This window comes from Phyllobates terribilis, unplaced genomic scaffold, assembly GCF_046119375.1.
Source record: "Phyllobates terribilis strain yellow unplaced genomic scaffold, ASM4611937v1 Scaffold_11__3_contigs__length_659146591, whole genome shotgun sequence".
NCBI lineage: Eukaryota > Metazoa > Chordata > Amphibia > Anura > Dendrobatidae > Phyllobates > Phyllobates terribilis.
The window spans coordinates 103674649-103690213 of record NW_027362771.1 but is presented as its reverse complement, the minus strand read 5'-3'; the positions used below and the strand labels follow the sequence as shown (position 1 = coordinate 103690213).

The following is a 15565-nucleotide window of genomic DNA, read 5'->3' as shown; positions in this document are numbered from 1 at the left end:
CAAGCTTCCGTCAGTGTACAACATGAAAGGCTGTGAAAAATCAGCATAGGCCAGAATTGAGGCATCCGTTAGCGCTATTTTCAATACTCGGAATGCCTCTTCTTCTCGTCGGCCCCACTGAATGGTCTGCCGCTTGGCTCCCCAGCAGTTCCTCTCAGTAATTCATTGAGTGGGACTGCAATCTTAACGAAGTCTTTTATGAATCTGCGGTAGCATCCAGCGAGCCCCAGGAATACCCTCAGTTCTCTTAGGTTGGCGGGTGTGGGCCACTTCTGCACTGCAGCTACTTTCTCCGCGGTGGGGTGCACTCCCGCACTTGACACAGTGTGCCCCAGATATTCAATTTCCCGCTTGAAGAGATGACACTTATAAGGCTTGATTTTTAGTCCGTGCCTCTGAAGTCGTTCTAACACTTGTTCCAGTCGGCGGAGATGATCTTCAAACATGGCGGAATAGATAATTATATCGTCTAGATAAATTAAAATGGCTTCGAAGTTGAGGTCCCCCAAGCATCTCTCCAGCAGTCTCTGGAAGGTTCCTGGTGCATTTGTTAGCCCGAACGGCATCCGATTGAACTCAAACAAGCCCATAGGAAGGGCAAAGGCTGTCTTCGGACGATCCTTCTCAGCTACTGGGACCTGCCAATAGCCACTGTCCAGGTCGAGAGAAGAGAAGAACTTGGCACTTCCTAGTGCAGATAGAGACTCTTCAATTCGGGGTAGCAGATAGCAGTCCCGCACTGTACATGCATTCAGCTTCTACACAAAACCTCAGGGTACCATCCTTCTTCCGAACCAGCACAATAGGGGCTGCCCAAGGACAATGACTTTCGCAGATCAAGCCATTCCGCAACATGTGGGCCAACAGTTCTTTCACCTCCTGGTACATTTGAGGTGGGATCTGTCAATATCTCTCTCGAATGGAAGCAGTATTTCCTGTGGGTATTTCATGCTGAATGTCCCGAGTGCACTCGAAATCATCTTCATGCTGTGCATGAGGTGACGTCCAGCCAACAGTTCTCTTCCATTCTCTTGGCTGTTGAGGGACACCTCTAAGGTCCATGGTTCTCCTTCCACAGGTGCCAGCCCTATAGCGTCAACTCTGGTAAGATCCTCTGGCATTATGCAAACTCGTGCCACCTCTTGTTGGGGCAACAACTGAAAACTTGCGCCACTTAGATTGCTGCAACGCACAGGCGACTGGCCCTGCCGCACGGTGGCCAGGGTGCGAGCAACCAGAAGTTCGGAGGGCGCTTCCTCTCCCTCTATTGGTTCAATCTGAACATCCACGCCCTCTAAGGACACATGTGCCAGTACTGGTAAAGTGAGTACAATCTGTCCCATTGGCAGTGTCACTGTGGCTTCAGGCGGTATCGATACCTTACCAAGATACTGAGAGGTAGCGGGCAATTTTTGAATTTGGCTGACCCGCACGAGATGCTGGAATACTCTCTTGCTGGCTGGGTCACGAGTGGTGTTTTTGTCAGAGCCCTCAGCCAGGAACTGTCTGACCTCCTTCAGCACATTTATGCCCAGGGTTACAATGGGCCCGTCGCCTCCGGACCCTGTGGTCAGTACTATCCCTTTCCGACCGAGGTCCTTTCCGCATGCCCGGACATACATCCATACTACCCACGCTACTGTGATAGGTAGTTGATTAAAAGCCACCAGCTTGACAGTGGATTCCCTCCAGGAACGAGCAACTTCAGGAAAGTGACTTTGGAAATATGTCTCAGGCATAGTGGTCACCTGAGACCCGGTGTCCATTAGACAACGAATCCGCTGCCCATTAAATTCAGCCCAGATGATGGGCCACTCAGAGACAATGTCTTCAGAGCTCCCTCTTCCACCCTCTGAAGTTCGAAACCCCATGTTATGCTCCACAACCGTGGGGCATCTTAGTTTAACGGCTGCCTCCGTCTCCTCCTTTCTCGGTTCGGAGAGTCTTTGGAGATATGCCCCCTACCGCCGCAGGTCCAACACTCCGGCCCTCGCTCCACCGATGGGCCTGGTACATGACGTGTTGGAGCTTGGTAGGAACGTCTTTCTCGCTCTGGCCTCCGTCCATGTAGAGCGGTGTGGTCCATCGGCGAGGGGGCAGCAGGGGTCATCCTAATAGTGGTCAGCTCACCTTGAATATCTCGAATTTCTTGACGTATCTCCCGTGCCCAGTCGGGCTCTTTGTGGGTGAATTCAGGAATAGTTGCTTCATGGCTTCTGACTGTGGCCTTGAAAACAGGAATTTCTTTATCCAGTACTCTAGCTTCAGCCTCAACCTCCAGGAAGCCCAGATCGGGACTCAAACGCAGCCGCTCCTTTAAGATCTGCCTCAGGGAAGGGTCCTTCAAGCCAGTAATCAGTTGGTCACACAACACTTCATCCAATGGTCCCAGTCCTCGGTTCTCATCTCAAGCCTTCTTAACGATATGGGCCGTCACTTACTATAATGCATTAACATATTGGTTTATGGTCTCATTTTCCCCTTGGACCCGCTGAAATAACCGCAGGCGCAAGTGCCCCAGATCCGTGGTGTCACCGTGTCACTGTGCATGTCATCCAGAATTTTTATCACTTTGTCCACGGTGCCACGGTCCCCAAGTGGGCGGTACATCACAGTTTGCCGGGCCTGTCCATCAGGGGTTAGGAGGGCCAGCTCCACCTGGGCTAGGGGATTGAGGGGATACATCCGTAGCATACTTATCAGTCTTTCTACCCAGTCCCACAGTGACATGCCATCCTCCGTGAACTTGGGAAGGTGGCTGAGCATAGCCCCGAAGGGTATATGACCCCTGTCGGACCCAGTCACAGACTGATCCGCCAAACCAGAGGAGGAGTCCTGAGGAGATAATTTGCATATTCCCACTGCATTTTGGGGTAAGTGAAGAGTCTCCGCGAGCTCAAAGATCACTGGATTTTGGCTGTTGGAGCTGAAAAGAGGACATCGGTAAACCAGAGGAGGAGTCCTGAGGAGATAATTTGCATATTCCCACTGCATTTTGGGGTAAGTGAAGAGTCTCCGCGAGCTCAAAGATCACTGGATTTTGGCTGTTGGAGCTGAAAAGAGGACATCGGTAAACCAGAGGAGGAGTCCTGAGGAGATAATTTGCATATTCCCACTGCATTTTGGGGTAAGTGAAGAGTCTCCGCAAGCTCAAAGATCACTGGATTTTGGCTGTTGGAGCTGAAAAGAGGACATCGGTAAACCAGAGGAGGAGTCCTGAGGAGATAATTTGCATATTCCCACTGCATTTTGGGGTAAGTGAAGAGTCTCCGCGAGCTCAAAGATCACTGGATTTTGGCTGTTGGAGCTGAAAAGAGGACATCGGTAAACCAGAGGAGGAGTCCTGAGGAGATAATTTGCATATTCCCACTGCATTTTGGGGTAAGTGAAGAGTCTCCGCGAGCTCAAAGATCACTGGATTTTGGCTGTTGGAGCTGAAAAGAGGACATCGGTAAACCAGAGGAGGAGTCCTGAGGAGATAATTTGCATATTCCCACTGCATTTTGGGGTAAGTGAAGAGTCTCCGCGAGCTCAAAGATCACTGGATTTTGGCTGTTGGAGCTGAAAAGAGGACATCGGTAAACCAGAGGAGGAGTCCTGAGGAGATAATTTGCATATTCCCACTGCATTTTGGGGTAAGTGAAGAGTCTCCGCGAGCTCAAAGATCACTGGATTTTGGCTGTTGGAGCTGAAAAGAGGACATCGGTAAACCAGAGGAGGAGTCCTGAGGAGATAATTTGCATATTCCCACTGCATTTTGGGGTAAGTGAAGAGTCTCCGCGAGCTCAAAGATCACTGGATTTTGGCTGTTGGAGCTGAAAAGAGGACATCGGTAAACCAGAGGAGGAGTCCTGAGGAGATAATTTGCATATTCCCACTGCATTTTGGGGTAAGTGAAGAGTCTCCGCGAGCTCAAAGATCACTGGATTTTGGCTGTTGGAGCTGAAAAGAGGACATCGGTAAACCAGAGGAGGAGTCCTGAGGAGATAATTTGCATATTCCCACTGCATTTTGGGGTAAGTGAAGAGTCTCCGCGAGCTCAAAGATCACTGGATTTTGGCTGTTGGAGCTGAAAAGAGGACATCGGTAAACCAGAGGAGGAGTCCTGAGGAGATAATTTGCATATTCCCACTGCATTTTGGGGTAAGTGAAGAGTCTCCGCGAGCTCAAAGATCACTGGATTTTGGCTGTTGGAGCTGAAAAGAGGACATCGGTAAACCAGAGGAGGAGTCCTGAGGAGATAATTTGCATATTCCCACTGCATTTTGGGGTAAGTGAAGAGTCTCCGCGAGCTCAAAGATCACTGGATTTTGGCTGTTGGAGCTGAAAAGAGGACATCGGTAAACCAGAGGAGGAGTCCTGAGGAGATAATTTGCATATTCCCACTGCATTTTGGGGTAAGTGAAGAGTCTCCGCGAGCTCAAAGATCACTGGATTTTGGCTGTTGGAGCTGAATAGAGGACATCGGTAAACCGCGCGCCGCTTTTTTTTTAAGCTTTTTTCACTGTTTTCAGAACATGGAAGAGTCCAGGAGCCATTTGGTGAGCTGCATATCCTGCTACATGTTCACAGACTTGCCAGTGGAAAAGCCAAACTTCACATGCCAGAAATGCAAGCTTGTGTCCCTGTTGGAGGAAAAGTTGCGAAATCTAGAAGAGAGGTTAACTACCTTGAAAATCATTAAGGAAGGTGAAGAGTTCTTAGACAGAGCAGAATTATCTCTTCATGATTCAGAAAGAGAAGAAATTCGAACTGCACCTGACGAAACCGAGGAATGGAAGCATGTGACCCACAGAAGCAGGAGGATCGAGAGGCAGTCAGCACCCATACTGCTCAGGAACCAGTACCAGGCTCTCACGCAGGAGAACCATGAAGAAATACAGCAAAATAAGACTTTGCCAGCAATGAATAACCTTGTAAGCCCTCAGAATCCTCCTGGATGGAGAAAGAAGAATGTTGTGAAGAAAAAACGGAGAGTGGTGGTTATGGGGGATTCCCTGTTAAGAGGAACAGAGGCCGCTATCTGCAGACCAGACATAACCTCAAGAGAAATGTGCTGTCTTCCAGGAGCAAAAATTAAAGATGTGTCTGACAGGATATCAAGACTCTTCAGACCTACAGATCACTACCCATTCCTGCTAATACATGTGGGGACAAATGACACCGCAAGAAAGGACCTGGAAACCATCTGCAGTGACTTTGAAGACTTAGGCAAGAAAGTGAAAGAATTGGGAGCGCAGGTGGTCTTCTCATCCATCCTCCTAGTGGATGGCCATGGAACAATGAGGTGGAATAAGATTCTACAGGTGAACAACTGGCTACGTCGATGGTGCCGTCAACAAGGATTTGGATTTCTGGATCACGGAATGAATTACCTATACGATGGACTACTTGCTAGAGATGGGGTGCACCTTACGAAGACTGGAAAACATGTATTTGGAAGTCGCCTTGCTACACTCATCAGAAGAGCTTTAAACTAGAACAATGTGGGAAGGGAGGCAAAAGGCCAGAAAAAGCCATACAGCTGACAAATACTATTGAGATCTCTGCTACTGGAAGTGGAAAAGAAGAACAAAGACAAAACTATTTAAATAATAAAAATATGGGAGGAAGAGAAACCAATCACAAACTAAAATGTTTTTATACAAATGCACAAAGCATGGGCAACAAACAAGGAGAATTGGAACTACTAATGCAGGAAAAGGAATATGATGTCATTGGAATCACTGAAACTTGGTGGGACGATACACATGATTGGAATAAAAGGCTAAAAGGATACAACTTATTTGCCAGAAACAGACTTGATAAAAGAGGAGGAGGTGTCGCATTGTATGTTAGAAAAGCGTATATCTGCACAGAGACTGAAGCTTCAGAGACTGGGAGTTCTGTGGAAACTGTTTGGGTAAGAATACAAGGAGAGAACAACGGAAAGGACACCATTGTAGGCATTTACTACAGGCCACCTGGCCAAGCTGAAGATATGGATGAACTCTTTATGTATCAAATGACCAAGTTCTCCAAAAAATATGACGTAGTGGTCATGGGAGATTTCAACTATCCAGACATTTGTTGGGAATCTCTCTCAAGTAAAACTAACAGGTCAAGCAAATTCTTATCCTCTCTTGCTGACAACTTTATCTTCCAAAAGGTAGGGGAGAAAACAAGGGGATCTGCTACTTTGGATCTAATCCTTATAAACAGGGAGGAAATGGTTGAGGAGGTAAAGGTGGCTGGGACCCTAGGAGGCAGCGATCATGCTATTATAGAATTTTGGATAACTAGAGGAGGAAGACATGTGAAGACTCAAACTTCAAGGTTAGATTTTAGAAAGGCAGATTTTAAGAGACTCAGAAAGAGAATAGGAGGGATCCAATGGCTGGATGTCCTTAAGGACAAAAATGTCCAGGAAGGATGGGAAATTTTTAAAAATGAGATTCTCAAAGCACAATCGTTAACAATCCCGAAAAGTAGGAAGAATGGGAAGCATTTAAGGAAACCAGGATGGATGAACACAGAACTTAAACACATGCTAAAAAGAAAGAAAGAAATGTTTATTAAATGGAAAGAGGGAGGCATATCTAAAGAAGATTATAATGCAGTCTGCAGATCCTGCAGGGCACGTATCAGGTTAGCTAAAGCTGACAATGAATTAAGGCTTGCAAGAGATGTCAAAAGCAATAAAAAAGGATTTTGGGGGTATGTCAAAAGTAAAAGAAAAGTCAAAGATGCTATAGGATTTTTACAGGATGAAAATGGAGAAATGGTAAGAGAGGATGTTGAGAAGGCCGAACTTTTTAATTCCTATTTTGCATCTGTTTTCTCTCAGAAAGAAAATGTAACATCAACTGATCTTCACTGTCCTTTTAAAGGAATAGAGGAATCCAAGTTATCTGTAAACAGAAAGATTGTGAGGGAATATTTAGCTAACATAAATGAGTTCAAGTCTCCAGGTCCAGATGAATTACACCCCAGAGTACTGAAGGAGATCGTAGAAGAAATTTTAGAACCACTCTCCATAATCTTTGAAAATTCTTGGAGAACAGGAGAAGTCCCAGAAGACTGGAGAAGAGCAAATGTTGTTCCTATCTTCAAAAAGGGGAAGAAGGTGGACCCAGGGAACTATAGGCCGGTGAGTCTGACTTCTATACCAGGAAAGATCTTTGAACAAATTATTAAACAACATGTATGTAAGTACATGGATAAGAATGAAGTGATTAACCAGAGTCAGCATGGGTTTGTAACTAACAAGTCATGTCAGACTAACTTAATTTCCTTCTATGACAGAATCACTGACTGGGTGGATCAGGGAAATGCTGTAGATATAGTATATCTTGACTTCAGCAAAGCATTTGACAAAGTATCTCACACCATCCTTATTGAAAAAATGACCAAGTATGCAACGGACCAGGCAACTGTTAGGTGGATTCATAACTGGCTTAGTGATCGGACTCAAAGGGTGGTTGTAAATGGCTTCACATCCAGCTGGATGAATGTCTCAAGTGGGGTACCACAGGGCTCCGTCCTGGGACCTGTATTGTTCAACATCTTTATTAATGATTTAGATGAAGGAATTGAGGGTAAGCTGATTAAATTTGCTGATGACACAAAGCTAGGAGGGATAGCTAATACTAGAGAAGAGAGAGAGAGGATTCAAAAAGACCTAAATAAACTGGAGCAGTGGGCAGCAACCAACAGAATGGTTTTTAACAGGGAAAAATGCAAAGTACTACATCTGGGCAATAAAAATGAAAAAAGCACATACAGAATGGGAGGAATAGAGCTAAGCAACAGTACATGTGAAAAAGACTTAGGTATACTAATAGATCATAGACTGAACATGAGTCAACAGTGTGATGCAGCAGCAAAAAAGGCAAATACAATTCTGGGATGTATTAACAGAAGCATACAGTCTAGATCACGTGAAGTCATTATCGGTCTTTACTCTTCTTTGGTCAGACCTCATCTGGAATACTGTGTACAGTTTTGGGCACCACATTTTAAAAAAGACATAGACAAACTGGAGCAAGTTCAGAGAAGAGCGACCAGAATGGTGACTGGTCTGCAAACCATGTCCTATGAGGAACGGTTGCAGGATTTGGGAATGTTTAGCTTGCAAAAAAGAAGACTGAGAGGAGACTTAATAGCTGTCTACAAATATGTCAAGGGCTGTCACATTGTAGAAGGATCATCTTTATTCTCATTTGCACAAGGAAAGACTAGAAGCAATGGGATGAAACTAAATGGGAGGAGACACAGATTAGATATTAGAAAAAACTTTTTGACAGTTAGGGTGATTAATGAGTGGAACAGGCTGCCACGAGAGGTAGTGAGTTCCCCTTCAATGGACGTCTTCAAACAGAGGCTGGACAGACATCTGTCTGAGATGATCTAGTGAATCCTGCTTTGAGCAGGGGGTTGGACCAGATGACCCAGGAGGTCCCTTCCAACTCTACCATTCTATGATTCTATGATTCTATCTCTGCGTCTGAATGTTGCATCCTGCCGACTACGCCAAATGTAATGCTGGTGCCGGAATGCAACGCACAGAGACACAAGGCGAGGACAGTCAGGGATTGATATAAACAGTTTATATACAGTATATATATATATATGTTTATATATATATATATATATATATATATATATATATATGTAACAGGTGTTCTAAACAAGGGAATAGTAACAGGGATAACAAATGGTAATTTGAAGTAATAATGCAGAGTATGTTAAGGTAGTGTGATGCACACAATCGTGGGAGTCACCACGTTAGTTCTTTAACTCTGTATATGGCCTTAGCTTGGGTCACCGGTTATTCCCGATAGGCCGCAAGCCTTTTCCGGACAAAGTCAATGAAATCAAGTTTAGCTTCTCCCACCCCAACCGGTCCCCTCCCAACCTGAGATCCCAAACCCAACTGCCCCTGGTACCGTAGGTGAACAGTGGAAGTGATGGCCCTGTTCACTTGTGCAGCTCCTCTGCTTCCGCTGGAGTGACTCTCCTGGCGCAGCCTTCTCCCAGCTCCTCTCTGTTTGGCCATTGGAGGCAGCCTCTAAAGTCTTGGGTAGGGGGATCCAGACCTCATCTGTTGGCGGGTGACATCGGGTCCTGCAAACTCACTCAGCACCGCAAACAGGTCTCAACTCTCCTCAGCAGGCGCAGCACTCGAGGAACCTCTTTGGGGAATCTGGAGTTCATCCACCAGTGTCCGGCTGTTATGTGTCGCAGGCCTCTGACTTGGGCCTGCCACGCTAGACTTATCAGCACGTCCAGAGCGCGTCTGCTCCTCTCTGCAGCTTGGCGCCAATCCTGCCTTAGGCTTGGCGCGCTGGACTTTTATATTCAGGAAATCCTTCCTGGAAGTCATCTGACTGGATTCAGTGTCTAAATCTGCTCCCTCTTCAACTTTCCTAACACATCTTGGTTCCGTTTGATTGTGTCTAACCAGCAGATGACAATCTCTTCTCATCTTTGACACATCCTGCAAGAATTCTCCTGAAGGCTTTTTTTCTTCTACTACATATGGAGCTTTATATGGGGTCCATTATTCAGTATGAAGCATTATATGGGACCAATTATTCTGTATGGAGCATTATATGAGGCCTATTTTTTTGTATGGGGCATTATATGGGGTCCATAATTCTGTATGGAGCATTATATGGGGTCCATTATTCTGGAAGGAGCATTATATGGGGTCAGTTATTCTGTATGGAGCATTATATGGGGTTCATTATTCTGTATGGAGCAATATATAGGGCCCATTATTCTGTATGGAGCATTATATGAGGCCCATTATTCTGTATGGAGCATTATATGAGGCCCATTATTCTGTATGGAGCATTATATGGGGCCCATTATCCTGTATGGAGCATCATATGGGGTCCATTATTCTGTATGAAGCATTATATGGGGTCCATTATTTTGTATGGAGCATTATATAGGGTTCATTATTCCGTATGGAGCATTATATGGGGTCCATTATTCTGTGCGGAGCATTATATGAGGCCCATTATTCTGTATGAAGCAATACATGGGGCTAATTATTCTGTATGGAGGACTTTGTGGTGCCCATAATACTGTATGGAGGACTATGTGGTGCCCATAGTACTGTATGGAGGACTATGCGGTGCCCATAATACTGTATGGAGGACTATATTCTGTGTGACTGCAGACATTTGAATCCCCCCAGGGCACGCACTGTGGGCTGTGAAGATTTGCCGGTTTCTGTGCTATTGTAGAATTTACAATAGATATCACTCATGTAAAATAAGAAGTAAGTGAAATCTTTGTCCTTGTACTAGACCTATATTTCTCCGCCGTATTTGTGCATCATGAATCGTGGCATGTGTTAAAGGGGCCCACTGAGACTCTTTCGCCCGGGGCCCACGAAAACCTGGAGCCAGCCCTGTCTATGAGAGCCAGAACCAGGCCAGAACGAGGCTCTCATAGACCTACATTAAGACCTTGTAACCGTTACCGTTACCGTTGCTTCCAAACACACTATATAGGAGTAGATAGAGAAGCTTTCTTTTGCCTTGCAGCGTTAGTGCACAGTTCTCTGCACTGTTCACGGCTGTCTGCGAGATCTCTGTGTGTGAGTGCAGCTCATGCTGTAGTGTGTTCTGCAGCCACGTCCGGTTGTAGTCCGCTCAGCGTGCGTCACTGCCTCATACATTGTCCTTTTTTGCATTAGTGCTGCTCATTTTTCCTGATTTCTCCTATTAGTGTGGTTCCATCCGTATCCAGCTAGATTGCTTCCAAACACACTATATAGGAGTAGATGGAGAAGCTTTGTTTTGCCTTGCAGCGCTAGTGCACAGTTCTCTGCACTGTTCACGGCTGTCTGCGAGGTATCTGTGTGTGAGTGCAACTCATGCTGTAGTGTGTTCTGCAGCCACGTCCGGTTGTAGTCCGCTCAGCGTGTGTCATTGCCTCATACATTGTCCTTTTTTGCATTAGTGCTGCTCATTTTCCCTGATTTCTCCTATTAATGTGGTTCCATCCATATCCAGCTAGATTGCTTGCAAACAAACTATATAGGAGCAGATAGAGGAGCCTTTCTGCAGCCTTGTGCCCTGCAGCCCCAGCCAGATTAGTATTAGCCTATTATTTGTATCCTCATCTATAACATTGTAGGTTACCTTCCTGCATTGTAATAGCTACAAAAAGTTTGTGATACTATCGGTTTTACATCTTTGGGCACATCCAGTGTCTTTTTGTGAAAAAAAAAACGTAAATAAAGTACACCAAACACTCCACTTTACAGTTGTGTAGGTCACATTAGCTCATATTAAAAGTCTAGTCCACACTTTATAAAATTAGTGTTTCTTATACCTGTTAGCAGCTGTTCAGGAATAAGCACACTAAGCCCTTAGTACTTTTCTACCTATCTTTATCAGTCTACCAAGATGAAGAAGGCAGGGAGTAAGGCATGTGGTCGTGGGCGTGGAGTTTCTGCAGGGAGAGGACGTGGAGATTCTGTGCCTGCTGCGGGCACCAGTGACTCAGCATCCCCCAGTTTTACCAGGGAACAGTCCTTTATGCGCAGCTTTGTAGGAGCTCGCCGTACCCCACTGCTGCGGGAGGAGCAAATTGAAGCCGCTGTCGGATGGATGGCAGCTAATGCATCGACTTCAATTAGTTCCAGATCCTCTCAGGTCCTGAGCACTGAAGAGCACCCATCTGTCTCTTCACCACCTGCCAAATTGCCCAGGCAGTCAGAGAGCCCTGGACAGGAGCCATCTCTACTTCTGTTCTCTGAATCTCTTGGCTTGGAAAGAGGGGGCCAGCCAAGCAGAATTCGAGAATTTGAAGAAGAGGTAGTATGCAGTGATGTGCAACCGCTTTGTCTCTCTGAATCTGAAGAGGCGTGTGGGCCAGTGCCTATGGTCAGCACACCTCATTACGCATCTGATTATGAGACTCAGGTGCCACTTTCTGATGCATACTGTGCTCTCGAGACTACCCAGGAGAAGCAGTTGTTTGAAGAGGGTAGTGTAGATGATGAGGTCCTTGACCCATCATGGCGTGAGGCACAGGAACGTGGTGGGAGCAGCTCTGAGGAAGAGATTCCCCGAACGGCCCAAAAAGGAGGGAGAGGGAGGGGGCAGACTTGATTGCCTGTAGCCTCCACTTCGGCACCCATTAGGAGCATGCATCTTCCAAAACCCAAAAAGGGCGCTCCCAAGACTTGCAGTGCCTGGTCCTTTTTTGACACAGTTGCAGATGACATTTGCTTTGTCAAATGCAAGTGTAGCACCCTGAGGATTCGGCTGCTACAGGGGTATTGCACCTCAAGCCAGAGGTGTGATATTCCACTCCCGGGTAAGGATGGAGTGTGGAACTGAGCTAGTAGGCTGCATGCACTACACACATCCCATTTCCGGGGAACAGACCGATGGTACTCCCACTAGAGAAATGTGCAGGTACGACAGTGTCTGTTCCTGGCTGGAGTGGGAGGGGGGTGGAACATCCCAGTAGTGTAGGGGCAGATAGGGGGAGCAGCCTGGGTAAAGCTAGGAGCTCATTGGGTGCTGGTCACCTGAGCTCACACATAGAGGGAGTATATAAGGTGGGCACCATCTTAGATCAGGGTCAGTCTGTGAGACGTCGGTCAGTCAGTCAGTCTGTCAGAGTTGAACCTGAGAAGCAGAGCAGAGGAGAAGAGAGAGAGACCCAGAGGCGCAGAGGGGACCCCAAGAGCCCATAAGAGAGCTAATAGGGTGAAGGGTCGGCAACAGGGTACCGGATCCCAAGCTGGCAGAGGCTACAGCACACCTTAGCCAGGAACCGGAGGTCGTGGGCAGGATCTGCCACGATCACCCACTAAATCCACCCGGAAGGCAGACCAAGAATAGGGTCAGGGAGCCCAGAGGAGGCTTGACCAACAAGAGGCCCGAGGGAGCCGGACTTAGGTGGATCCCTGGTGGGAACGGCCAGAAGAAGGGAGAGACAGAAAGGAGCTCAGGACCACACTCCGGAGTTGCCTGGGAGTTGACCGAGTCCAGGACCTGGTGGACGCAGCACGGCTTGGGTGGTCACTGCTGTACACAGTGACCCGAGCAACACCAGTAAGTAAAACCCTGGAACTGCATTTTATGCCTCTGAGTCTCCTTGCTGCACCTTCACAACCACCATCCTCCACGGCTGACCCCCTGAGGCTATACCCCTCCCGTTGGGGGTTATACTACCTAAGCTGCACTCACATCATCAGCCTCAGTGGACCCTGCTGCAGCGGCGGCCGTATTGACCGCAAATCAACGGGTGGCGTAGTCGACACAAAAGAACATCTAGTAACATCATAAGGACTGCCACACACTGAGTTTGACACCCTGGGCACGGACCGGGTCACAGCCACTCGGAGACTACAACCCCCATCTGATCCGGCTCCGGGTATCCCTAACAGCACTGGCCCAGGGGGCGCGTCAACTTTGGCGTAGTCGGCAGGATAACGTGCCCGCAACAACCGGGTACTGCGTGCCTGAAGAAAAGTTCACCGTTACCTTAAAAAAGAAGTCTCCCGCCGGTTCCGGAGGGTCCCCGCCATCGGGCCCCATCACAGGTCGTTTCCCGCCGGTTGTCCGCCATTTGCAGCTTTTTCCCGCCATTTCCAAAGATTTCCCGCCTTGGAAGAGCGGACGCCATTATGGGCGTGCCAGAGGGTGGCAAGAGGCCACCTCCCATCGTGGGCCAGGTCGAAGAATGGCGCCAAAAGCGGAAACCGCGCCCACCAACAGAGACTGTGATGCTGGAAGTGTCCATCAGCGTAAGAGAACTGCCCCTGGAACTGACAATCAAAAAGTTGCCCCGGGACCACCCTCGATGTGGGCGGAGACAGAACAAGAGAGCAAAGATGGGTGTCGCCTGGAGCAGTCTGGAGAGAGCGCACCCGGAGACAAGACGTCTGGAAGAGAGTCCAGAGAAAGCCTACTCGGAGATGGAGGGAGAGTCAGGCAGCACCGACCCAGTGGTCAGGAGCCTGTTGCAGGTCGCCACTCCAGAAGGCCTGCTGGAGATCCTAGCACAGCTCCCCCGAGACCGGGAGTGTTCACAGACCGCGCTGGAGGGCCTCGCACGGAGGATGGCCCGGGTGCAGCGGGAGACGTTGGCGGAGTGGAGCCGAGAGATGGCCCAGCAGACTGGCACCCGTCAGCGGAGCACGCCACCTGAGACGAGGAGACAGACCGCCTCTGAGGATGGTGCAGGAGAACTGAAGGCCGGAGACGGCGCCGAGAAGGGAGCTGAACGGACGGAGGCAGGTAAAGGGGACGTCTCTACCCCGAGCCGAGAAACCGCGTACCTGCCCCAGCTCCCCGTCGCAGAGCCCGAAATTCCCCCTGCCGTGCCCGTCGCTGCATCGTCACCGCCGCAGACTAGGCCTCAACCGGAAACCGCGGCCGCGACCCCTGTGACGTCACGCGCTTCGACCCTGAGCGCGGCAAAGCAGGAAATACCATCGGCCTGGTCGCAAGGCCTAGTACCCCTGGGCGCCGCTATTCCAACAGCGCCCCCTACCTCCGCGGAGCCACCGGCCTGGTCGCAGGGCCGAATAACCCAGGGCGCCGCCGTTCTTACGGTGCCCTTTGCCTTTAAGGTGCCCCAGGCCTGGTCGCAAGGCCTGGTTAACCCGGGCGCCGCTACCATCAACGCGCCCTCAACATCTAGAGTGCCGCACCTGGGTGAAAATCTATTTGCCCAGCATACGTGCCCGGATGGGCAGCCCTTTATATGGCCACCGGAGTTTCACCATCCCCGACTCCGGAAAGAGAGACCCCTAGATGAACCCCTGATTCCGGTTCCGAAGCCCGCAAGGAGGACCTCGCCCCCGCTGGAGGAGGCACAGTTCGAGTGGGACCCCACTGGAGAAGACCTCATGGGGTTCACTCAGGAGACTCGGGCGGCCGCAGCAGAGCGTGCAGAGTGCTGCCGGCAGCAGCTCGAGGTCTTCGAGAGGGAGCGGAGAGAGAGGCGGGTCCGGGAACAGCAAATGCAGATAAGGAGCGCGGAGCAGAAGAGCCGGACCAGGAGGAAACCCCGTGCAGCTCATGGTCCCCGTGCCACCGGGACTGTGATAAAATTCAATATGCAGCACGGATGGGGCTTTATCAGAGACCATCAGACCCCCGGCGACGTCTTTGTAACCCGCAGAGACGTAGAGAGCCATCTGCCGGAGGGACACAGAGGTCGTGACCTGTATGTAGGGGACGAGGTCACCTTCACCCGGCACAAGTGTGCCAAAGGACCCTACGCCCTCCATGTGCATCGCCTGACGGAGGAGGAGCTGCGGTGTGAGGAGGAGCAAGAGGACCCGGACGGGTCTGAAGAATCTAAAGAAGGAGCAGGAGGACGCCGTCGTTGAAGTACGGTAGAGAGAGACTGTATAAAGTTGCCCGTCAGGGTACCAAGAACTGTTACTTAGTTAAAATATAGTCCCCGTTGGGACCAGCCAATTGAACTGAAACCCGTGTGTCCCTATTCCCACTGACCGAGGACTGAGAGCGGTCATTCCTTTCCTAATACCTGGCCGAGGACTGAGAGCGGCCATATCCCCTTGTATATAGTTGCGCTT

The 15565-nt window shown here is 48.9% G+C and overlaps 1 protein-coding gene across 1 annotated transcript in view; it reads left to right on the top strand.

The window, feature by feature from the left end:
* Window positions 1-15565, top strand: part of CDHR2 (cadherin related family member 2) — a 436943-nt gene that overhangs the window by 141460 nt on the left and 279918 nt on the right. The gene's annotated exons all lie outside the window — the stretch shown is intronic.